The 25707-nt window shown below is 42.2% G+C and overlaps 1 protein-coding gene across 1 annotated transcript in view; it reads right to left on the minus strand.

The window, feature by feature from the left end:
• Positions 1 to 25707, minus strand: part of PTPN14 (protein tyrosine phosphatase non-receptor type 14) — a 169493-nt gene that overhangs the window by 60215 nt on the left and 83571 nt on the right. The gene's annotated exons all lie outside the window — the stretch shown is intronic.

The following is a 25707-nucleotide window of genomic DNA, read 5'->3' on the forward strand; positions in this document are numbered from 1 at the left end:
GTCCAATGAATGGTTTTAGGTTAGGATTCTACTCTCCCTGTAAGAACTGGTGAACATAATTATGGTTTTTGAACTTAAAAAGCCACAATCTCTGTCTTCAAAGATATTTTTGCTGTTTTTTTTTTCTTATCTCCACACAAGATTAATTTGATTAAAGGCAGGTTTTTAAAACCTGAAAAAGTTTCCTAATAATCTATGATATTAAACATTGTAAGTGGGAAGTGACACATGCTATGACCCAATCTTTGGAGGCCCCATCTATTTGGGATATTCCTATCCACGGGCAAGAAAATAGGTGACTTTTCTAAGTTCCTTCCTATCCCAAGATTTTAAAAAGGAAGCTTATAAAATGCCATACTGGGTCAAATCAATGGGGGCATTCAGTATTATATTCTGCTTCTGACAGTGGTGTCAAAGAGCTCTTTCAAAATTACACCCTGCAACATAATCAGCATTTACAGATGGACTGCCAAGACCTTTCGCCTCTCTTTTCAAATCACATTAATAGATAATGGACCTATATATGGAATGTCTCTCTGCCCTTATGCAACTATGTTTTACTTGCAGGCCTGAAAAAGCCTTCTCAGATTGAGACATCGCATGTGGTCCTCTAAAAAGTAGGGACTACTACCCCAGAGCCACCAAAGAGGCAAGACGGACGGAGAAGCCGCCTACGTGTTGCTTTTTAAATTAATTTACCCCACCCCTTCCACAAGTGAAATCTTCATTCCAAGACTAGTTTCGGAGAAATGCCTCAAAACCGGGAAGGGCCAGGTAATATATTAAAGCCTTCCAGTCGGGCTTTGGTCAACTTCTATCCCGGGACCCAAGATCCTCCTTGTGAACCGCAGGATGGTGGAGCCAGGTGGACTGGCAGCCTGAATCACCGTTCAAGTGTCTGCTGCCACTCTCTCGGACCGCTCCCTGGAGGGCCGTGCACGCCCACCTATCAGCTCAGTGACAGCTCTGGGGCCAATGAAAGGAGGGCGGAGGTGAGGGCATTCAGAGCCAGGGCCGGGCTCGCCAGCTCCTTCCCTCTGCTCTGGGGCCTCCAGTGCCCAGGGAGGGGCTGCTGACTAGTGAGCCTGAGCTCCAGGTAGAGAGGGAGGGAGCAGAGCCTCGACCCACCCACAGTGGACCTGTGACCGGGCGAGAAATACGCCTTTGCTTTTTGAAAGACTGAGATTTGCAGGACTGATTTAGCCTAAGCTATCTAATATGGAAAGGATTTTTAAAATTAGGGAAGGAAACTACGTTCAGAAAGGAAAATGAGTTGCCCAAGGTAACAGTGCTCCTTAAGGGCAGGGCCCTAAGAACCAGAACCAAAGCCTGGAGCTCTTGCCACCCCCACTCCCCAGCTCGGGGGCACGGGGCAGTGAGAGGGGGCTCTGACTGCATGCCGTTCCAGGCAAACGACCAATTCCAATGGAGTCTATAAAAAAAACCACCACCACCCGGTGATTTTTATGCCCCCATGCTTCTCAGGAAGGGCCCTGATAATCACGACACCTGCCCTCCCCCGCCACCACTGCCTGTGCCCCAGCATATAAGACGATCAAAACTTTTCTATACAATCTTATGACAGGGCATGTTTCATACCTTGGCCCGTGGATTACTCCGATCTGTTTTTCCTCCCAGCAACAGCTTCTGGAATATTTCACTTTCCTCCCCCAGAGACAGAAGAAAGGAAAAGAAGACTGAATGCACCTCTCTGCTTCCCCACTACTTGTTAACAACTGTAGAGGGACAAAGGCACGCTCTACACATGGGGGTCCTGCACTGTAGGCTCCTACCAAGAAGGGGGGGGGGGGCTGTGTCCAGCAGCTGGCATACAATGGGTGCTTTTTAAAAAAGGAAATTGCAGTTCACACTCAGGGCCATACACAGTCTTCAGTGACCCTTGCGCCAAATAACTTCTAAAATATGGGTCATAAAAAATTATCCAGAGAGAATTCTGTTGCCACCACAGCAATAATGCCTGATAAAGGTGTATGAACGGCAAGTCTCATCCATGCATTACTCTCTTCACCCCCACTGCCCTTGGGGGTCTGGACAGAAACAAAATGTTTTTTCCCCCACAGTTAAAAAAGTATGAAAAACAGCTCATAAATTGTATTCTAGCAAACTGCAAGGTCACACAGCTCCTACCTGCCCTTCCCTCCACTACTGTCCAGATTCCATTAAGCTAATATATCCCTTTCCATAATAAATCAGGATGTAACAATTTGGAGAGAAGGGGCATATTCATGCCACTCCTAAATTCATAAGTCTTTGAAACCTTTCTGTAAAACCACTAGGGTAGGAGGACCAGAGAGAAAGGCATTCTGTTTTGCCATTTTTGTTAAGAACAGCGTTGGAATTAAAAACCCTTTCCTCACTAGGAAGTAGCCTTTACAATTAGCGATATCGGAAGAACCTTGCTATAATGTATGGAAACCCAGTTCTGCCAGGGCAGTGCAGCATGTACCCAAGTGAAAACACCACATTCTGGTGAATGCTATAGTGGGCAAATAAGAAACAAATATAAAAGTTTCTTCATCATTAAGAAAAAGAAAGAAAGAAGGGGGACTCAGGACTAACTGTCCTAGACTCTGGAGTACAGCAGATTTATGGGGCAGCAAAGGAGAATACGTTGATATCTCAGATGGACAAAGATACCAACAGGAGAGAAAGAGCACATTCCATCCATTCCAAAGGGTGTTTCGCAGCTGTAAATCCCGACAATGGGCTGGGTGGACCACAATGTTCTGTGTCTGCCGCACCAGATAAACAGCAGTACGCAGGCATGCAACCAGATAAACCTGAATCCTTCCCTCTGTCTCTCCAGCCTCAAAACGCTTGAGAAGAACTTCATTTATGAATATTTGTGTAATCATTTGCTTGATGCCTGACCCATGAACTGTCTGAAAGTTTTTATAATTAAGGAATGTTCACGCAGACAGTCAATTAAAACTGCATTGTCTAACAGACTACAAAGTCAACACACCTACAAGTACGCAAAATTGAAAAGATACAACGGGAGGGAAAAAAACGAAGAGGCAACACTATAACAAAGATGATCTTAAAAGGGAATTATTTTTCTTCTAGTTTTTTTTTCACACCACAAGCTATTACGTGTACATGCATGAAAATACAAACATATACCCAAACACATACAGACAAGATTTTCTTGGCAAAAGTTCAATTCCAGAAGCTTGCAACATTCATTGATCACCACCCTATTTTGCCAGAGACATCTAATTTCCAACTGAGGCTCCTTAAGTTTCAGTGAGTCAAAGGACTGCAATTCTTTTCTAAAAAGGATGTTTGTTTAAATGCACACAAACACACACAGGCCTTAATTACTAGTGAAAAAAAGGCCAATGATAGCACGGTGTTGCAAAAGAGAAAGGCATGCCACAACCTGATCCTTGCTTTCTGCTCTTTAACTCTTGCATTAATTATAACAAATTATAGAGAATCCAAGTACAGTTTATAACTACAATAAATTCCCTAATAGTAGCCTATAATTTAATCAGGGTTCTCTTCAAAACAGAAAAACTAATTTTCTACAATGTCTCATACAAAGGAGAGAGAAGACCCTGGCACCACTTCTATCTGTCCCATTCTGTGTTTTTGGGCACAGATTCCTTTACCGCAATCACATCCACAGGACTGCAGAGAGCCTGAGAGCTTCAGCTGCTCCGAGCAGTGATGTCCTGAACTAAAAAAACATTACAATAGAACTAGAAAATTCTAGCCTCAAAAAAAAACCAAAACACTGTCCTAAAGTGTTTGGTGTTAAAATAATTCTGAATCTTTTTTTTCTCTCTTTCTCAAAAGCCTCCAAAGTCTTGGAAAAGAGTTTGTGAATTCCTCCAAAAGGTAAACACAGAGTTACCATATGACCCAGGCAATTCCACTCCTTAGGTAAATACCCAAGGGAACTGAAAACACATATTCAGATAAAAACTTGTACACCAATGTTAACAGAAGTATTACTTATAATCACCCAAAAGAGGAAACAACTCAAATGTCCATTACTTGATGAATGGATAAACAAAATGTGGTATATTCGAACAACGGATTATTCAGCTGTAAAAAGGAATGAAGTTCAGGTACAGGCAACAACATAAACGAATTTTTAAAACATTAAGCTAAGTAAAGGAAGCCAGATACAAAAGGCCACATAGTGTATGATTTTATTTATATGAAATGCCCAGAAAAGGCTAATCCACAGAAGCAGCAAAGAGACTGGGGGTTGGGGAAGGGGTTGGGGTTGAGGGATGCCTAATGGGTGTGGGGCTTCTTTTGGGAATGATGAAACTGTTCTGGAGTTAGGTAGTGATGATAGTTGCACACTTTGTGAATATGCTAAAAAACAACAACCGAATTACACACTTAAAAATGGTTAAAATGGTGGATTTTAGCTCAATTAAAACAAAACAAAAAGCCTCCAACTCCTGACCCAGCACACAAGGCCCTTCGTGATCTGTACAAAACCACTCTCTTTCTAACTTCCTGTCCCATCACACACCCCATACTCCAACTTAAGACATTTACAGAGCACCAAAACTGCCCTGCCGTTCCCACCTCCTTGCTGTCTGCTGTTTGAATGCCCTTGGCCATCCTCCTCCCTCTGGACAATCACCTTCCCAGATTCAAGGCGCTGTTGAAATCTACCCCCTCTCTTCAAGCCTCCCAAACAACCCACCCCCACGGTCCTCAGTGGACACTCTATCATCACCATCTCCCCCACTCCACCGTGACCTCAGATGCAGGACTGGCCCTCCCCACCTTCGAACCGGAGCGCCGGCACCAAGCAGACACTCAATACCTATTTCTGAGTAGAGGAAAGACTGACAGAGACAGAGTAATGGAGACAGACAATGACAAAGACAGGCAAAGAGGGAGGGGGATACGAACCACCTCATAGTTAGGATGTCACTGCTACTGTATAAAAGAGGCACCTGAAAGTGTCAGAAATATAACCCATCACCCATCAAGCAAGAAGCCTTAAGAAACCTTTCTCGTAATACAAAGAGCAAATAAACTCCTTTGGTGTGAGCCATCTGTGCATATGCAAACATCTTAAGCTGCTTTCTGAGCTACCAAGCAGCAACGAAGGAATTGGGGATGAAGTGCAATCAGCCACCAGTGGTGGGAGGTAAACCCTTGTGGTGGACAAAAGGAGCACAAATCAAGAAACAAGGAGGCTCGCTCCAGGCTGACTGGCTGGCCAAAGCCAGGGCTCTAAATTGCAGCTGTAAAATATGGAGCCTCTAACACTAGTAATAAATATGTCTTGACTCATCAGCTCAAAATAGACACCTGCCTGCCCTGAAAATCATGTGTTCCTAATATTACCTACAACTCCACTGTGGGAAAAGGGAGCTTAAATTACCTTGGGAAGTTGGATGAGTCAACAGCCCACAGCTCTGTCTTCTTACAAAGAGCCAGATTTGTGGCTGAGAGGTCTGCATAATATCCTAAAAAAATGTGTTGAGCTAGCAGATGGAAGCACAGTACCATTGTTACCAATATGCTTGGTCTGAAGGAGAAAATAAATAAAATCAATGAAAAGGAGGCAAAAGAATCATCTCTACGAATGGGGAAGAGTTCTTCCTTATAATCCCTAATTAAAAAGGGCTCCAACATTTTCGTAAGTGAGCGACTGTCAAATCCATTTTTCTGTCAACCAAGTAATGTCCCAGGAATGAGTAGGAAATACTATGAGTTTAACAGCTGTTTGATGAATGAGTGAGGAAACAATTAATTACATGTCCCTAGAGTCTATGATAGACATAAAAGTCCCAAAACTATATTAAGTCATATGGCTAGGCATACCTGGTCATAGCTGGTGACCACAAAACTCAGTATGGATGGAGGCAAGGGGGAAGACCACTGAGTTTCAGGCTTCTATCTTCTTCACCCCAGTTTCCTGCCATCCAAGGAGTACAAGCACCTTCTTCGGCTCTTGTAAATGGAATGTGCTGTGTATCAATTCTCACATACCTAATGGACTCAAGAAACAACCTAAAATTCTACATTAGCCAGTAGGCAAGTAACAAGCCAGTCCAAAGAACATCTTCAAGCTGTGGGAACTTCCTGCCTTGGACAAGGGTTGGAAGAAAAAATGACTGATTGTGATTTTCTCTCCACACTGCAATGGGCTGGGAATCCTTCTTGCCTTCCGCTATCGTGGGTTGGTCCCGACTTTGGATCCTGATACCTCAGTAGTCTGCATGACAGCAGCCTCTCCATCCTTCCCCCCAGCATCTCTGTCAGTGTAACTATGACCCCACCCAAGTGTGCTCTCTAACAGCCAGCCTAATTTCAAACTCTGGTGGCTGTTATTATTTATTGACCACTCTTGGGTGTTACATATCTCTGTATGCTGGGCTTTAGTCGGTGCTTAAACTCTGCAGGTACCCTCTCTTTGTCATTTGATGTACGTTTTCCCTTATTCAGAGCTTCAAAATGTCTGAGTACCAAAAGAGTGGTACTCACTCTTGGAGTGAGTGCTTTAATATGGAGTGGTACACCATATTAAAGAGTTTATTTGAAAATACTGATGGGGGAAAATCACATAAGCTAGATGGAATGTTCATCAGAAAGAACAAAATAGCTGTTATTTCTACCCAGAAGTAAAAAAATATATATATAAGATAGATATGTCTGGGCTTTTGCTGAATCCTATTCCACAGCATGGGCAGTCCATAAGGCAACTGCCCATCCCACTTTCTATCTGGCCAAAATGATCCATGTTCAACCTTCTCCCAGTCATAACACCTCAGTATTACAGATTCTGTGTATCTCTAAGAATAACAGGCCCATCCATTCCTACTTCCCACCCTACTAGCCCATAAAAACCTTGACGGCCACCCCTCTTTGTAACTCATAGACCTGATAAATGATCTTAGGCTTGGCAGTTGTTCAAAAAGCATTATGATGGTTTACTGACTCAGAAACACAGTGGGAATCAAGAATGTTGTTTTTGAAGTCAGTCACCCAAACAGTTGTGGCATTAAACAATACTGGAGTCAGCAACAAAACAAGAAAACAAAATTCCTAAACTCCAGGTGTTGCATAGTATAAAGCACCTTTCCCTGACTATCTAATTGGAGTAATTCATTCTGCCCCACTGAATTTTGTAACTCGAACACAGTACTGTTCAGGCAATTTATTATATGTCTCCATTTCGCTTCCTTGGCTGTTCATCTTTGTAGCTAGCCTCAACACCTAGCACACAGATCATCACTGAACACTTACAGTAGGACAAGGCATCCTGGCAGCCACACACGACATGCTCATGTTTAAATAACAGACTGGCCGGAAGAAACTTCACACGTTAGGTATGTTGAAAGAATAAAACATCACACGTCCCTCAAAAGCTTTGGAAGATCTAGATTCTCCATAACTTGGATTTTAATCAATTTCTCTAAATGTTAAGAAATCAAAGGATTCAAACAACGATTAACAATGACAGTGCTGTACATTTGTGGAGTTGTTTTCCAAGGGTTTCCAGGTATAACATTTCATGCCATTTCATTGTCGCAACCCTGTAAGATAGTCACTTAGACGATACCCATTAGGAAATGGAGGTTCAGGGAGAGGAGGCAGCCTGCCAGGTCTTCTGATTTTATAGTCAAGTGCACTATTACAACATTCTACCTATGTTGTAAACTGGCATAGACTATAGTTCCTACAGATTTGGGGAATAATTTCAAAGGAAAAAATTGGAAGGAAGATTTAAAAAACTACAGAAGGTTGTAAGCACATTATAACATGAATCCAGTGACTAATGCAATTTTATGGCTGGAAATCAATAATATTCTTTTGTAGAATCTTGAAAAGCATCTGAGGATATCAAGTGCAACAACAACTGTCAAAGATAAAATACCAAACCAACAAATATCTCACTGCCCAAGAACTTAGGATCTTCCTGTATTGTAATTTCTGCCAAAAAATAAAAATGCGCTCGATATTCTCAAGCATGGAAATGTCCTCTCCACAATTCCTCTTTTCAAATCCCTTCTGAGGCCACAGAATTTAAAAAGTAAATACTCCATTTAAAAATAATTTTCAATGTGCTTTCTTCTCTTAACAAACTTTGTTTTCTAACTGCCTCGGTCTTTACAAGACCCTCATTCATATCCCCCCCAACATTAAGGTAGGAATTATGCCCTAGAGAAAGATGATGACGTAAAGTGTTAAGGGAATACACACAGGTGGAAGGAAGCCTGAGACATGGGGAGACAGGGAAAATCAAGATCTCAAGCCCCACATCAAAGATAATTCTGCATTTCTCCTATTCCATGGAAGAGGCTGCTTGACACATGCTCCCCCTTCAAGCCTGTGTTTAAGATCTTTAAACTATCTCGACAGAAACCAGAATAAGAACACATCAGGAACCAAAACCCTGAAAGGGTCCTGTTAGGGATGGCCAGTGGCTGTACTGACCATGCACTGAAGACAGGAGGCCACGTTCAAAGGCAAAGATTCTTCAGAAAGGAAATACTAAGTGGGTACTTAAGTTCCCCTTTAAATAAAAAGCTAAGCAGGCTTCTCCTAAAAAATTATAACTGTGGAAAATGTTTGGCCTCATATTTTATTAACATGTTCATGAAGTCTAGAAGGAAAACAACAAAGGTTTGTGTAATCAATAGCTAATGGTCTATGCATTTTCTGCCATTTAAATATTGTTTTTATGAAATCTCATCAAGTCACTACCATCTTTACAGTGACAAACGAAGTCCTGTATGCTTTCTTTTTTTAAAACGTTTATGTTATTTCATTTATCTACTCTCCCTCCCCGCTTGTTGTTTGCGCTCACTGTCTGCCATCAGCAGCATAGGCCAGCTTGCCTTCACCAGGAGGCCCCGGGAATTGAACCCAGGCCTCCCATATGGTGGGCGGGAGCCCAATCACCTGAGCCACATCAACCCTGCCACCCCCCTGTATGCCTTCTATACAAACTGAATCCCAAGTGTTTTTCCACTCTCTCGTATTAGCACATTCTGTATAACTTTCACCAATTCTTACATAAAGGCATGATTATGCTTATAGAAAACTGATTTCTTCTTAAAAACCATGACCACAGATTTAAAATAAGTATAAAGGAGAATTTGATTTAAAGCACACATACAATAGTGGGCTTTAAAGGGTGCTTATTTTCTCAGTGGAGGGGACTTATAATTATTGTTACTTGAAAATAAACATTATTTGAAAACTGAACACCATTGTTTTACTATTTTTTTAGAGAATACAAAGTATATTCAGATAAGTAGGGTATCATATATTTTTATAATTTCCTACCTGAATTCCATTAAAATGGCAAGCTACTATAAATATTTCAGAAAGCTGATCTTCTTAAGGACAGAGGACTTGTCTATTTTGTTCACTGCTATATCTCTAGTAACCAGAAGATTTCTAGCATACATTAGATGCTCAGTAAATATACACTGAATGCATGAGTGAGTGAGTGAGGGAATGAATGGAAAGTCCAATTGATTGGTATACTGCCCACAATGGACTGTCCAAGCTAACTAAAGTACTAATTATTATTTCATGCTCAAAGATAACTTATATGATATTTAACACTAAAATACTATTAGGAAATACTAAAGCTTGGTGGACATATTTTTTCAAAACAGAGTTTTATGATATTGGGAACTCTAGAGGTAAAGAATATTTTTCCTTAATGACCTAACCAAACTGAAACTGCAGAAGAGGAAATTACATAACTTGGTTACAGGATATGGAAAGAGATTTCACACCAGGAACCTGTCACCCAGCAGTGACAGGAAGACCGTGAACTTCAAAAAATTCTTTCTCCCGAGATATCAAAATCTTACACAGAGATTAAATTATTTCTCAAGAGAGCAAATTTAAAATTGTTCTGTGGTAAAGGAGATATTATTTAGGAGATGAAGAAAATACAAGAGACGCTGACGGGTTTCTCCAAGTTAACATAGCAAGTTAACAGTGGCACCAACAAAGCTGCTGGCTTCTGGTCCTCCACTGCCTCCAGCTGCCAGGACAATGACTCGATGTAATTTGGCAAGAAGATAAGTTTTGTTGGGGAAAGGCGAGCGTAAACAGCACCATCTCCATTTTATAGACGTGGAAACTGGTTCATGGAAGGTGGCCAGCTTGTACAAAGTTATCCAAAGAGTGAAGAGGGGGAGCCAAAATGCAAATCCAGGACTTCTGCAGCTACAATTTGGTTGCTTCCAACCACATCTAGCCACCCTTGAGGGCCTTTCCCCTGCAATCTCCCTCTCCTCTCCTATCGCTTCCTCTGCTGGTAATCTACTCCCTTCACACTTTCTACTTCACCCATCAGTGACCCTTGTTACTGATGGGCGTTTCCTTACCCTTTCAGTATGCTGGGGAGAAGACAGTCTTCCAGGCCCCGATCTAGCTTGTCTTCCCTTCTTTTTTTTTTTTTTTTTTTTTTTTTTAAAGATTTATTTTTATTAATTCCCCTCCCCTCCCCCGGTTGTCTGTTTTTCTGTGTCTTTTTGCTGCATCTTGTTTCTTGTTTCTTTGTCCGCTTCTGTTGTCGTCAGCGGCACGGGAAGTGTGGGCGGCGCCATTCCTGGGCAGGCCGCTCCCTCCTTCGCGCTGGGCGGCTCTCCTTATGGGTGCACTCCTTGCGCGTGGGGCTCCCCTACGCGGGGGACACCCTGTGTGGTGCGGCACTCCTTGCGCGCATCAGCACTGCGCATGGGCCAGCTCCACACGGGTCAAGGAGGCCCGGGGCTTGAACCGAGGGCCTCCCATGTGGTAGACGGACGCCCTAACCACTGGGCCAAAGTCCGTTTCCCATTGTCTTCCCTTCTAACAACCAATTCAACGGATACCTCCCCAAAGCCTCCCCTTACCATTCTCCAGTTGGCACTTATCACCTACTACTTTGTAGTTGAGATAGTTTCACTTGGCCAGCTACTCTTCCCAAATAGATCAGTGAACCCATTCAGGGCAGGAGTGACATCATGAGCCTTATACTTAGGGGATACTCGGTAAGTGTGTTGAATGAATGAATGTCTGGAGGTGGGTCGAGAAGGCAGAGAAGGCTTCCAAGGCAGGAATGAGAAAGGAAGAGATGCCTCAAGTACTGGAAAAGAACAGAGGGAGGGCTAAGAAGCATGGAGTGTCAAGAAACCTGAATGTATCAGTCAGTCAAGTAAGAAGGAGCTGTATAAGGAACAAGACAGTAACAAGGAAGACAAATTCTTGCAATGCTTCAAATGCCTGTGAATGTTTGTCTTTATCTTCCAGGCAGTGGTAAGCCATTTACCAGAGAAGAAGGAAAATGATGAAAGTTATAAATTGAAGAAAGATGCTTAGAGTTGGTGATGGGGTGGTAGAGATACAAGTTAGGAGGCCAAACAACAATGATAATAGTGTCAGGCTCAATAAGGAAAGCTTTTTCATTTACTAATTAACTTACTCTAATTTATAAATTTGACTGACACTAAAGCCTGTGCTCTTCACCTGTTCACTGCATATAAGAAAACAAACATAAAACATAAACCAGGGAAGTAGAGTAGGCTGGAAGGGATTTACCTAGAAAGGTGGTAGAGCAGAGTTTGGTACATGCATAGCTTCTGGAACGCACTGCTGTGCCACTCACTTTTTTTTTTTGGAGGTACTGGGGCCTGGAAATGAACCCCAGACCTCATGTGAGCTACACCAGTTCCCCAGAGTTGGTTTTTTCATTTGTTTGTATGTTTATTTTTTGTTTTTAGGAGGTACTGGGGAAGGAACCCAGGACCTCACATGTGAGAAGCAGGCACTCAAGCACTTGAGCTACATCTGCTCCTTCTGCCACTTACTCTACTGTAGTTTGGGGCAAGTTATTCAACCTCTCTGTGCCTTGGTATCCTATTCTATAAAATCAGAATAATATTATTATTAACTCAAAGAGTTGTTGTAAGGATTAAATGAGTTAACACATATTAAGAGCTTAGAATAGTGCTTGCTCCACAATAAGAACCTGTTATTATTAAAAGAATGATTGGGGAAGTGGATGTGGCTCAAGCAATTGGGCTCCTGTCTACCATATAGGAGGTCCAGGGTTCAATGGCCAGGGCCTCTTGGTGAAGGCAAGCTGGCCTGTGTGGCAAGCTGGCCCACGTGGAGTGCTGCCCCACGCAGGAGTGCTGCCCCCCGTGGAGAGCTGGCGCAGCAAGATGATACAACAAAAAGAGACACAGAGGAGAGATAATAAGAGACGCAGCAGACCAGAGAGCTGAGATGGTGCAAGAGAATGATCATCTCTCTCCCACTCCAGAAGGTCCCGGGATTGTTTCCCAGAGCCACCTAATGAGAATATAAGCAGACACAGAAGAACATAAAGCGAGTGGACACAGAGAGCAGATATGGGGGGGAGGGGTAGTGTCGAAATAAATAAATAAATCTTTTTTTAAAAAAAAGAATGATTGAATAGTATGTGCAACTAAAAAGAAGTGCTCTGAGTTCACTGATGTGCCCCAGGTGCCTCAAACCTAGCAGGCACTCAATAAATATGTGCTTAATAAATACAGTATTAACCATGGGGAGTAAAGGAAGGGCAAGATCAACTATCTCAGATTTTTCAGCCTGGAAATTTGTTTTCCATTTTTCTAGTACTAATAAAAACTTTGGAAAACTGTTGGGCTAAGGCTAGCATATCACACTTCAGCAGAAATAAATACATTCAAAAATGAATATAAAGCCAAGTTCTAGAATGTTCACAGCACATGTACCAGAATGTTGACAGCAGCACTATTCCTAATAACCCCAAGCCAGAAACAACCCAAAAGCCACCTGTCCATCAATGGGAGAATGGGAACTCCAAATGAGGGACTACAGTGCAGCAACGAAAACCAACAATCTCTACTACACATCAGAGTACAGATGACTCTAAATAGAACAGTCAAAGAAGCCAGGTACAAAGGAGCACATACCATATCAAAAATTTTTTCCAAAAAATTAAAAAGATAAAAGCAAAACTAACCTATGGTTTTAGAAGTCTGGATAGTGGTTATCCCTGAGGGATGGTGACTGAGAGGGAGAACGAGGCAGGGGTTCTGGGGTTCTGGGGTGCAGGTGAGGTCCTGACTCTTGATCCAAGGACTGATTACTTGGGGTGTTCACTCTATGAAGATTCACTGAGCTTTATACTAATCGGAGTTTTACACTTCTTTGCAAGTGTTATATTCCAATAAAAAGTGTTGTTGTTTTTTAAAGATGATTGGTACAGTTAAGTTGCAAAGGGACAGCATGTCTCCAAGTAGAAATATCACGAGGCAGTAGGGGAGGTTAGAGCAAAGTGGGTGCTGGTGTGACAACTGATATAAGGAAGGAAAGCCCCGGCAGCGCTATTCAATTTGAGACAGCAAAAGACTCACAGAGCCGCTTCCAAAGGGGCTTTGGGAAAGGATATAGTTAAGGTCCAAGAGAAGGCAGTAGGCGGTAAAAGTTGTTCACTGTCTACCCTTCTGGTTGCTGCGAGCAGTGACTGGATACAGAGCACTAGGAGGCCAGGATGCAGGTGCTCGACAAACGGCAGCTGCATCACACACCCCCAGGAGTCTGAGGCAAGAAGCTAACCCAAAAGGCAGAGGGGCTGCCGAGGAGTGCTCCTTCACAAAAGGAGAGTCTCGTGCTCTCCTCCCAGTGCACAGCCGTCTGGTATTCAATATTGAACAAATGCATTAAAGAGAGAGCAGGAAATCAAGACTGCGGTCTCAGAAATTTGTCAGGGAAATTAAGATTGCTATCCAGGACCAAGGCGTCTACTTTTAAAAATTTTGTACTTAAATACATTGTGCTTCTCATGGGGAGCTGGATCAAGGATTTTATGAGCCAGTGTAGAAAACAATGTCTTAAAAAAAAAAAAAAGATCAGGAAAAGGAACTTTAATGTCTTCACATATTTAGAGTTTTATCTGTCTGAAATGATTTTATTGTTTCTCAATTTCCCTGTTGCTTCACCTTACATTTGCCTAAATGCAATAGAAGTCAACAATCAGAATGGCAAGAGGATCTATTGAAATCTGTATGCAGAATTCTCAGTTTTGTAAAATTCTCATTTTTAAATAAAAATCAAAGCTACAATATCAAAGCTTGGGGGAACAGTCAGTATAACAAGTTTCAATGAAGGTTTTAGGGTCCTACAGTATCAATTCAGACCAGTTATTTTTATATTTATTTTTTAAAATTTTCTCTCCTCTTCCCCACCCCCCACCCCCATCCCAGTTGTCTGTTCTCTGTGTCTATTTGCTGCATGTTCTTCTTTGTCCACTTCTGTTGTCAGCGGCACAGGAATCTGTGTTTCTTTTTGTTGCGTCTTCTTGTTGTGTCAGCTCTCCATGTGTGTGGCGCCATTACTGGGCAGGCTGCCCTTTCTTTGGCGCTGGGCGGCTCTCCTTACGGGGCGCACTACCTGTGCATGGGGCTCCCCTACATGGGGACACCCCTGCGTGGCACGGCACTCCTTGCACACATCAGCACTGCACATGGGTCAGCTCCACATGGGTCAAGAAGGCCTGGGGTTTGAACCACAGACCTCCCATGTGGTAGACAGATGCCCTAAACACTGGGCCAAGTCCGCTTCCCAGACTAGTTACCAAGGGTATACATAATGCTAAATTCTAATTATTTCTTGTTTGCATGTATACATTTCAGAAATTTAACTAACTAGGAGGCTAAAATGTTATATTCTGAAATTGTCCAAAATTCCTGCAGAACCATGGGTTTCCCATTTTGCTCATTCATTAATTCATATGAGCCTATCCACAATACCCATGCATCTTTCTTAACACACCAACCATCCTTTAAAGTTCCTCAGCCTAAACCAGATGTTTCAAACTTTGCAGCTCTTTAATCCCTTCCCAGTTCCCCCAAACGCACTGTCAGGATCTCTAACACTAGATTCGGTAACATAAAACACCAGCTGTAACCAAAAGGACATCGGGATAGGATTGCCTCATTCAGCAGAAGTTAAAAATGAGTGTAAAAACCACCTGCGGCATGAATTAAAAACAGACTTTGGTTCAGGAAGTTAGGAGTGGTAACAAAAATCTGCAGCTCTAAAAAATACCACCGGCAAGTCTGCTGCAGGCAGCCTAAGGGCCACACACTTGAAGAACCCGCGGACCCCCGTTTTTCTTAATTTAGTTTTGTAAGAATCGCCCTTCACCAAGAGCCCTTCATCTCCTTAAATGATCCTTAAGTGGAATCTGTTTCTCTTCCGCAGATTGTATCTCCTCTTTGAGTTACAACACTGCAAGGGTAGCACCCGCCAGCCTGGCCCCTCCTGCTGTAGCCTACCTGGCCTCACCTGAGCAGCTGCTCTCACCAGGTGAAGCCCACCTCGACCCGTTTCCTCGCACGCTCCAGATCATCGCAGCCTGCCCAGAGGGGATCTGCAACCTTGGACAGGCCTGGGGGATGGCGACGGGGAGCCTCCTCGAGATAGACATGTTTATGATAACAAGACAATTTCTGCTTCGATTATATTTTTGCAATTCTGCTTTGAGGAAATGCCCTAGAGACGGAACCAATTTGAGGTTATCTTCCATAATAAAAAGGTTTTTTTCTTTCTCTTTTGAGGGTGATCTTGATTTTTGGAACACAGAAGTTAATGCCAAATAGGCCCGTAGTGGAGTTTTGACTCAACCCAGGTTTATATAATGATTCGGGCTTTCCGAATCCCCAGTTACCTCCTAAGCCTCGTGACGGCACTGCAATGCCTCCACTTGGTTGGGTTAACTGCTTTCCTGGAACCCTCTTCCCCACGTCTTCCCGGCACGCTTGCCGGGTGAGAACCTGCACAGCAGCTCCCGGAGGGCTGCAGCAGATTCCCGCCGCCTTCTACTTTACCTTCTTTACTTAAAAAAATAAACATTTTTTGAATACTTACTGTGTTACTAAGTGCTGAACACAGTGAAAAGGTGCTTTCTGAATTAATCCCCGCCACAGCTACGCCAGTATCATCTTCTGATCATAAATACAGGGGTCAGGCATGGGAGAGTAAGGAGAATGACCACCAAACAAGTACCCGAGAGGTAGGCTTTCCCACTCCTAGTTTGTGCTCGTTCTACAACAGCGAGTTTCGTTTTTGTACGACATTTCATTTCCAGCTAGTCTTTCCCTTGAAGCTTAAACCAACTGTCAGTTCTCTGATGATTCCATCCATCATGCAAAATATACAGCACAACTCTGGCAGGGACATAACTTGCATTCAAATTTCCCATCAGTATCCTCCAAAGTCCTTTGCACAGTTGATCCTTTATATCAAGGATCCAAATTGTTGACCTTTTCAAGCTTCCTTCGCCCCGTGGGTTTCTCACTTCCGTCCCTGTAAATATCTTTCCAGTCTTCAAAACATTTGTTTCTAACATTAGTTCATCTCCTTGAATACCTATGAAAGTCTGGACTTTGCATGTCTGGACTTGCATTTCACTTGGACTCGCGTGAAATACGCTGGGATTTTCTCTGAATAACGGGAACTCGTTTTTACGCTGGCAGAAAATGGCAGGCGAAATGTCTACTCGCTCACCCCAGCTGCAAGCCCAAGGCTGATGTGCTGACCTTAAAGGAGGGTTCTGTCACTGGAACACGTTGCAACATGCCCCGCTATGATGCTGTGAGTCCTCCTAAAGCGGTGTCATTATTTCATAGTCACACCTGGTAACTCGACACTTGCTGACACCTTTCTACTGTTTATTTCCAAGGTCTTAATTTTCCACTCTTCTGAAGGACTGTCATCCGAAAGTTTGGCACTTTCACTATTTGCCCATGGCTGGAGATCACTGATAAAAATGTTAAATAAAACTCGCCTTAGCTCCAGTCTTTTCATTATGCTCACTGTTTTAAATGACTCCACTCAAAGAAGGGCTTGTTTCTCCTACCCTTTGTCTCCTCTGTCTAAACGACTTCCTTTTCTTTGACACAACTCATCCCTTCCCATTCCAGTGTCTTAGCTGTGACAGGGCAGGAGAGGGGAGGATTGTCAAAGGCTTTTTGAAAGTTAAAATAAATTCTATCCAAGGCTCTTCCCATGACTGGGTGCTTGGTTCCCAAAACCATTTCAGTATTGCCTTAAAAGCTAGGCTTCCGCCACGATCAGCTGTGTGCCTAGAGGCAAAGCCCCTTATCTCTCTGTTCTCAATTTCTTCATCTGTAAAATCTATAGGGTTTCATATATATATATATAAATATATATACATTGATATAAAACTCTACGCTTCTGGTAAACTTATCTTTCTTGATAGAAAAACTCTTCCACGAACTGTCTCTTCTCAAATAGACTACGTTGGTTTGTGAAAGATCCAAGTGAATTCTTTGGTCTACAAGATGCTCAGGACCCTTTTTATGGATGGAAACTTTATGAGAAATCAGAAATGAGGAAGGTACTAGAAGCAATAAAGAGAGGTAATCTGACAAACTGGAGCCACATTTCCACAAAAGAAAGTATGGGGACATGTAAATAGCACCATGGAGTGACCCTTACACAGAAACAAGTTTTTCAAACAAGAATTGAAGGAAAGTCTACACCTACACCTAGCTCTGCAGTCTACAGTCTTGTAGGCAGCTGCTGAAATATGAAAACGGCTAACAGCTGAGGGGCATAAAATCAGCAGTTGATGCAAGTATTGAGAAGCACTGGGTATTTTAGAAAATGCAAGCATAAGATGTCGTAACTTAAATGCCTGCAGGATCACACAGCTCACATAAAAGAGGAAATATGGCCAAATGTACCACCGCAAGGACTGGCAGGTGACCAAGGCAAGCTGCAGAGCACATGCCTGTCCTGAAGGCCTCCAAATTAAATTCTCAAAGAAAACCTACCTATAAACCAGATTCAGCCCTCATGGTAACATTTATCATCTCTGATTTTACAGGTACTTCAGCCACCTGGATTTTTTTGCTGAGGCTTCAGTAGAAACTAAATTCCCTGTTACTTCCCAGCCAGGGCTGGGAAGGGGAGATGCAGGTGGAGGGATGTATTTCTCTGGTATTTAAATGATGGCTGACATAACCGCCCACTTGATAATAATAAAATTTCTTTTAGAATAAACCGAAACAAAAAACAAAAACAAAAACAAAACAAAAAACCCTCCATTTTCAGGAAATAATACCCACTTCATGGGGTTCTAGTGAGAACTGAAAAAGATAATGTATTTAAAACATTCGGCATAGTATTTGGTACATAGTTGTTAGATGCAACCATTATTATTAATTATTATTATTATTATGTGATAGGATAAGTACAAACTACATTCACCACAACCTCAAAGAACTATGATATCCTCAGACTGGGAGGTTCAGAGGTCTTATATTCAAGGCAAACAATATCTACGGTGACCATAAAGCACAGAAGACTCTTTAAAATGTGATGACAGTGCATCTGTCACTTTCCTCTTCCCTCCCCACCCAACCATCCCAACAATGTCCCAACACTGAGATTCTAGGGAAAAAAGGAGAGCAAAGAATTCCAAAATACCTATTGCCTGTTCCCCTTAACAAGATGTTTTAAAAATTCACTACTGAAATTAGCACACCATGCACATCCCAACCATTACAATGATACCTCTACAAACCCTAAGACCCCTTTCATAAGGAAGTTGAGTCTTTAAAAAATTCATAAAGCATAGGCTACATGATTGGACATGACAAAACACCTCTTCCCATAGCTTCTGTATGTCCTTCCCCCTTTTTCCACCTTCAGTTCAGAATGAGCACTACAGTGTGAGGATCATAATCATGTTCTACTTGGCGTTTAAAATACAAATATTTTTAAACATTAAGTCATGTTATTACAAATCTTTATTTTATAGGTTGAAAGCTGAATCTTTCATAGTTTCTTGCAATGTAACACTCAAAAAGAACCATTTGGAATCAACGAACAAGTGAATGAATGAACGAATCTATCTTTGCAAATCAAGGAATAAGAGGAGGACAAAAATCTATATACCCTTGTGTAAGAAATTAAGTTATTTTCAAAACAGCTCAACAGAAATATATTGTTTGCTCTTGAGAAGTTCAGAATAGATCATCAAATACTAGTCATCATCACACATTAGACATATAAAGTATTCAATAATGTTAACATTTTAAAGGCAAAGGTTTAAGGTACACTATCTTCACCTATTTTTTTCTGTACATTTTGATTTACTAATGGCTAAACCAGCATATATAAGTATATCTTGCTTTATAAAGGGTACAAATCAGATGCATTAAAGAACCCTAACATTACATGAAGACTCCTTTTGAAATATGAATGATGCTTCTAATTTATTTCTTTTTGAAACGGATATTTCTCTTCTTTACAGGTGACCTTCAATGAATAATAAATTACATCAAGTAGTATTACTAAAAAATACGATTTAATATGTTTTCTCTCTCTTAAAGGGAGAGAATATTGGAGACACACCCTGATTATTTTCAAGGAATAACTTCCTTTTTATCTAGACCTCACCTGGTTCTAGTGGCAGTGGGATGCCTGTATTCCTCTACTGTACCTTTTTCATAAGGCGGTGGGAGTTTGGGAGCCAAAAACACACATAAAAATAAACAAAACACAGGAAGTTCCTCCATGCATTTGGAAGACGTATGATGAAGCAGGCACTAATGTGTACTCTTGAATTAATAAAAGTGCAAACTTTACAGAGTCATCTTCTCCAAGTAAAACATGAGGAAATCCTATGTGAGGACTGAGAGAAACAAACCTATCAGCTTCCCTAAAGGAAATTACATTGCTTTTATAACAATGCCCCGGTCTGTGCAAGGATTTTCCAGTACGTGAGATCCAGGAGTAGAAGCGGTTAAATGGGCCACATGTCTCTTCTCATATTTGTATAGACTGTGAAAATTTTATTTTTATTGCCCTGGGGGTTTTATTCGCTTTTTTTCTTTGCTCATACCCTTACCAGCAGACTCAGACTGACTCACACCTAAAAACAATCACAAGGTAAGCATGGAACAAAGCTGAGGTACATGCACATACATGGGAGTGGGAAAGCAGGAGGCTGTCCAGGGCAGCAGGGTCGCTACATAATTTGCAAGGCCCAGTGCAAAATGAAAATGTGGATCCCTTGTTTAAAAATAATTAAGAATTTCACGGCAGTGACAGTGGAGCATCCGGGTGGCAGCACGGGGTCCCTGCACGCATGGTGCACAGCTCGCACACCCGTGAAGCTGGCCCGGGGCTGAGAAACATCTGGCAGGCACCCTGGATTCCACCAAAGCAGTGAGACAGCCTTCATCCAGAAACAAACAGGGTCAGCCATCTAAGCTTTAAGGACCAGCTCACATTAAGTCTCATCAATGATATGGAGATGAAGCAAAAGCTGTTTGCAAATCCAGCTCTTCGGTAAGTGTTTGGAGAATGGCGGGAGGACAGCTGTTGAGACCTGCTGGTTGTTCACTCTTCCTCTCCTACTGACCAGCAAAATGTTGAACATTAATAAAGTTTGAAATGGAAAAAAAAATGCACCAGCAACATTTCAATCAACCAGTTGATTTTACTTGTTACAGAAAGTCATCTCCATTGCTTACTTCCTTGTATATTACACTAACTGCACAGAATAAGGCTTAAGATTAGATCCCAGGATCAACAGCATCTGAAAATATCTGGCAGAAACAATTCTGTTCTCAATAATCGAAAGAGAGAGAGCAAGTTCCCATTCACCAGCTGGAGGTGGTCAGGAGGAAGATTTGCCCTTCTCAGCAATAATTATGGTATCCATGGGAAGTTTATACTGAATCTGACAGGAGTCCCTATTTTCCAGCTCATGGGCAAACTTTAAATATCCACTCAAATGATATTTCCAAATAATAAAAGTACCAGGAACAAAATAGAGGGTGTTATAGAAGGGAATGGAAACATTACCTTAACTAGAGCTTTTAAAAGAGACACTTTAAACACTGGATGAACACTGACTTGTTTTCAACAGCACACAAGGCGGATATCAAGAGTCCAAGGGGGAAAAGCACTGGTATTTACAAGAAAGGAAAGGTGAAGAAACCTTCTGTAAAGCCTCTGGAACTACTTCCTTAAATCTAGTTTACAACGAAACAATGCACCATGAGGGCCCTTACGGGGCTGTAGGGCCTCACATCATCAGGCTTTGCCATCAGTAAGCCAATGCGCCCAAATGTCCAGCTGGAAGAAAGGCCCGTCATTGTCTAAACATGTAGTAAACTAACTCCCTTGTCACTCACCATCATGCACATATCCTCTTCATGGTACCTAACTGCACAGTTTGAAATACAGGCACTGATTCCCGGTTGGTGAGGCAATTTTGCCTGGTCCGTTCTTTCCAGATAGGAGCTACGTTTATCATGCTGGACAAGCCCGTAGAGAGATTAAAGCATTCTGGAATAACTGTTGGGCAGTCTTACTTTACACTAGACTAGGAAATAGCCACAAAGGCCAGTACTTGGGAGGAGTCGGGGAAGGTACAGAATGCTGATTCTAAAAGGAGGGGAGGCCCCAGAGGCTGACAAGGGTGGAAACAGCTGCAGTTGAAAACAGAGGCAGCGCCGATTAGACAGAGGGTGCTCGGAACAAGTCCCGAGGCCTGATGTCTCCTCCAGATGTGCAGTGGTACACTAAGACTTTCCTTGGCAAGTGGGCAGCAGAGCTGGCTGACACAGCTACACTACTGTGCTTCTGCACTGGACTCATCGCCAGCAGGCCGGGCAGCAAGCTACAGGCAGGTCCTGGAGGAGGAGGAAATGCTATTTGACCCCATTAGGACAATCAGAAGTTCCTTGGCACTGTGCAAACAGGTCACACAGCAGTGAGTAATGCCAAGGCAAACAAGTGCCCTGGAATTAAAACATTTTAGAAACCAAGCATGCACCCAGCAACCTAAGCTTTGAACCCTAAATGCACTCTGCAAAAATTAGTTTTGTTTTTTTTTAAAGTTTTCTCCTTAGAACAGGGAGGGGGGAAAAGAACAAAACCTGAGGAGGGACTTCTTCACTTGCGGACGACTTGGAAAAATACCAAGTCTAAACTAAAAGCAGTGGTCTCGGCCAGCAGTTTCTAGACTTCCCTTGCTATTATTAAGTATCCTTCTGTTTGACTAAAAATTTCTCCACCTCTTACAAACCTTTTTTTCTTTCTTTCTGTGTCCAGAAAAATCTGAAAACCATGTGTTTATAAGGAGCCAGTTGCTATGCAAATCATTAAAACACATTACAAAAATCTTTCCTTTGAGTCAGGAAGAGAACATTAATAGGGGAAGATGAACTGCAAGCAAGAAGAGTCCCTCTGCTGAAAAGAAAAGCTGGCAGAAAGAAATCTGAGGGGGAAAGCAAAATGGAAAATAAAAAAATGATGGTAGTCCCATCTCTTGAGTCATTTCAACCAAAGGGGGAAAACTAACTTTTTAAGCCCCAAGGCAATGCATCGCACATTTTGGAGATACATTAACAAAGCTCAGTGGTTTTTAACCTCTGTCATTCCTATGGTTTCATGAGTCACCTCCCTTCTCTCCACTATTGGGTCTTTCTTTTCAGCAGTTTTCTCACACTTACTATCAAGGGATTTTTTTCTTTTATTTGTACTCCTGGGTGCATTCTTTTTGTTATCTTCTGTCTTCTCATTCATTTTCACCTAAAGGTAGGGCCTGAATTCCCATTTCTTCCCCAATTCAATCATAGTAACATGGCAGGTTTCCCCCACTTATGAAGAGATTTGTTCCTCAAAAGTCATATTGAGCAGGAATGAGACTTGGTCTGACAAAATTAACGTCATCCCAATTTTCTATTTTGAAAAAATAAATCTAGACCTGGTAATTTTATAAAAGTCTATGAACTTATTAAAACAGTTTGCAAATCAACATCCTTCTCACATTTGTGTTGTGTTGTTCAGAACACTCTATGAACCTGCAAATTTTCAAGGGTGGGATTGTCTGAGGGCAAGAAATGAAATAAATGCCTAGTAAATGGTACCTTCCTTTTACTCCTATGAGTCTGGATATACACGGTTCACAAAGAAAGAAACAAACAAAAACAGAGTTTTGCTTCTAGACACTTTGATCTTACCCAGAGACAAGAAATGACTGGTCCTGACTAACGCTTTAGAACCTGCTGTACTCTCGAAATGAAGTAGCCAAGCCATTGCAAACGTGTTGGGTGAAAACAAGTTTGGGTGGCTCCAGACAAAGGCTTATTTTTTAAGCACAGATGGTTGAATGGCAGCCTCCTCCAATGGACTGCCACAAATGAAAGGCAGATTTCTATTTCTAATCTATGCAAATATCTTACTCTACAGGGCATCACAAAGACTAAACTGTTCCATGACAGACACTGTGGATCCCAGGTGTTCGCAGAGATGCCAAGACCCAGCTCCACCTGAGCTGCCTGGTAACTTGGGTAAGAGCAGGATGACTCCGTGCCCGGGGGGCGCTGCTCGCGGCCTTCTGTCCAACAGCCCTCTAGAATCCTGGCCCCACCACCGCTTCTCCTTGGCTGCTCTGCCCCGTGCACAGCGTCAATATTCAGCTCAGACCCCAGAGGCTTCTGAAGCCTCCCAGGAAGGCTCTGATTCCCAAAGGATCCTCGAGGCCGTCAGTAGCACCCTTCACCGTCTATATGCCGCTGACCCCAGACCCAGAAACCCTGAGCATTTAAAAATGTTCCTCTGCCCAAACCAGCTCTGTTTTATACCTAGTCCATCCATGTGCCTCCACTCCATGGCACGTTTCGCTGAACCATACCCAGGGCCACTGGTGGTGACACACAACCTTCCCAAGCATATCGAATTCCCTTTTCTTTTTCTTCTATCAATTTTCTTTCTTTACTTACAACACTTTTCTATTTCTCCATCTTCCCTGCTTACAACTTTGACTTGCTCTAATACCCTCTGGCACATTCCAGCGTGGAGGCCCCGTGGGGGCAACAAAGATTCCTGCAGTGCTCAAAAACAACACAACTCCTCATGCTAACCTAACCTCCTTCTTTTAAATACCCTTTCCCATAAAGGGAAAGTCACACCTGAAATCCACAGTTACTTCTCCTATGTTTAAGTCCAAAAATAAAAATGTTTTTTGGCACTTTAAATCATTTTGGTTGAGTTAGTTTTTCTGATCAAATGACAGTAGCAGAGCTCACTTCAAATTCCCGGTTAGAAAGCACTTCTGCCTCCTTCAGCTTCATCCTAAATGCACTAGGCTAACTGGGCAAAAAGACATCTAAAGAGAAAGGGGGAAAGTCTTGCCTAACCTCTACCTCCAGTCACCACCACCACCACCGAAATTTCTTACTCCATATCTCAATTTTTGAGATTAAAACACTTAACCGTTTCAGCTTATGAATGTAAACACTGACAGCCAAATAATACAGCTTGAAGTTTAGTTACCTGTAAAATCTAAAATTGTGAAGCGTTTTAGAGTTAACTAAGTCATCGATCCCCAGGTCTGGATGACCACCAGAACCACCTGAGAAACGCTGTTTCTCATCAACAACACATTCTACAGAGCCCCGGCTCTCAAGCTTCCAGCCCAGACCTCTGATTCAGTCGCCAAATCCAAACACAGGATAAATGATCCAGGTGATCATGATGTAGGAGGCTCCACCCCACGTGCTGGTCTCCTCTACAAGACACCGTACAAGCTATGTAGTCTCTGCTGCCACCCGTCAAGAGGCGGGGACCCTCACCTTAGAAGTCTCTTTGTTCCATTTTTCTACGGCTTTAATTATTGGACACTGTGTCCTTAAGGTTGAGCCCAAAGAGCCAAAGTCTTACAACTCCTTTAACTTCACTTATTATTGGTCCTAATTGTGTGCTCCAGAGCTAGCACAAAATTCTCCTGCCCCAAAAGAGTCTTCAAAGTGTGGAAGGCAGCTCATGTGCCCATGCAAGTCTTCATTTTTCTGAGCTTAAACAACCTCTTTGACTGCCTAAAGCACAGCCTCAGAGTCCCTCACCATTTTAACTGCTCTCCCTCAACAACAGATCTGGCAAAGTGTCTGGTCTTGGCTTCCAGATCACAAACTGTTTAGACTATAGCCGTGTATAGTTTGACAACGATCCTCCTAAATGATGGTATACAAAACCAGACACAAAACTCCAGCTCAAGAAGTCTGTCCCATAGATCTTCCATGATTTGAACTTGTACGTCTACCATAAGGACTAAGATTTGGGGGGGGGGGGAGCAATTTTTGTTGGTGGAGGGTGAATTTTTATGTGTATGTATCTTTAAAACAAAAAATTTTTTTCTAATTAAACCTGCTTCTTGGTTTCAGAAACTCCTATTTCTTTTAAAGTTCCAGTACATTCTTGATATTTTTTTCTAATAAATACACCTGGAATAACACTTCATTTTTCTTATAGACTGAACTTTGTCTAACATGCACTAAATTTATGGTCTGTGTTTCATCTTCGTCATTCATTGCCTTACATTTAATGGTCTGAGAGCCAAGATTTAGCAAGTATTTATTAAACTATTACTGTGTTCCTAACACTGTGTAACGTACTCAAGGAAGATTCAAAAACGAGCAGAAATTGTCCCTTTTCAAGGAGTTAATTTCTTTTAGAGGAAGGGACTTACACGTCAATGAAATACCTCGAAATCAGTGCAAGATTGTATATAACTAGTTACTTTAAACAAATGTCATATGAAAACTGAACACACAGGTTCTCAAGTCAAACTGCACGCTAATCTATGACCTCTTTTTAAGACACACCATAGATTTAATATTAGCTTCTGGTAAGTAA

Source organism: Dasypus novemcinctus, chromosome 13 (assembly GCF_030445035.2).
Source record: "Dasypus novemcinctus isolate mDasNov1 chromosome 13, mDasNov1.1.hap2, whole genome shotgun sequence".
Lineage (NCBI taxonomy): Eukaryota > Metazoa > Chordata > Mammalia > Cingulata > Dasypodidae > Dasypus > Dasypus novemcinctus.